The sequence below is a fragment of the Salvelinus sp. IW2-2015 genome, unplaced genomic scaffold (genome assembly GCF_002910315.2).
Source record: "Salvelinus sp. IW2-2015 unplaced genomic scaffold, ASM291031v2 Un_scaffold6426, whole genome shotgun sequence".
In the NCBI taxonomy this organism is placed as follows: domain Eukaryota; kingdom Metazoa; phylum Chordata; class Actinopteri; order Salmoniformes; family Salmonidae; genus Salvelinus; species Salvelinus sp. IW2-2015.
The window spans coordinates 13886-14327 of record NW_019947688.1 but is presented as its reverse complement, the minus strand read 5'-3'; positions in this window follow the sequence as shown (position 1 = coordinate 14327).

Here is a 442-nt window from a genome sequence, read left to right as displayed (position 1 = left end):
GTATGCAGGCTGCCGCTTTGCGTCACCTTTCTTGGCCCTCGTCACTGAGAATCTTCCCACAAGTTCTGACTACCTGGCATCTTCATCCACAGTTTTCAACCCAAATTTCAACGTAAATACATCACCATGATTCAAAAGTGCATCCATATATGACCTCGATACCCTTGAACCAACGGACCCAAGCTTTAAAGGTTGCTCCACACCAACCCCTTCTCACTACCCATCCCTGGCTGCCCGGCCAACAGGCCCTTGTCTCAGTATATCTCTCTAATCATGCATCTTGTGACCAGGTAGGTAGCTATGACCTGGAGAGGGGCTTTCTACAGCAGAGCAGAACCGATTCACCTAGGGTATTCCTTAACATGTAGAATCATTCAATTTTCCATGGTGATTAATTCCGCTCCAATTGATCCCAAATGGTGGATAAAGTAATGAGGTCCTA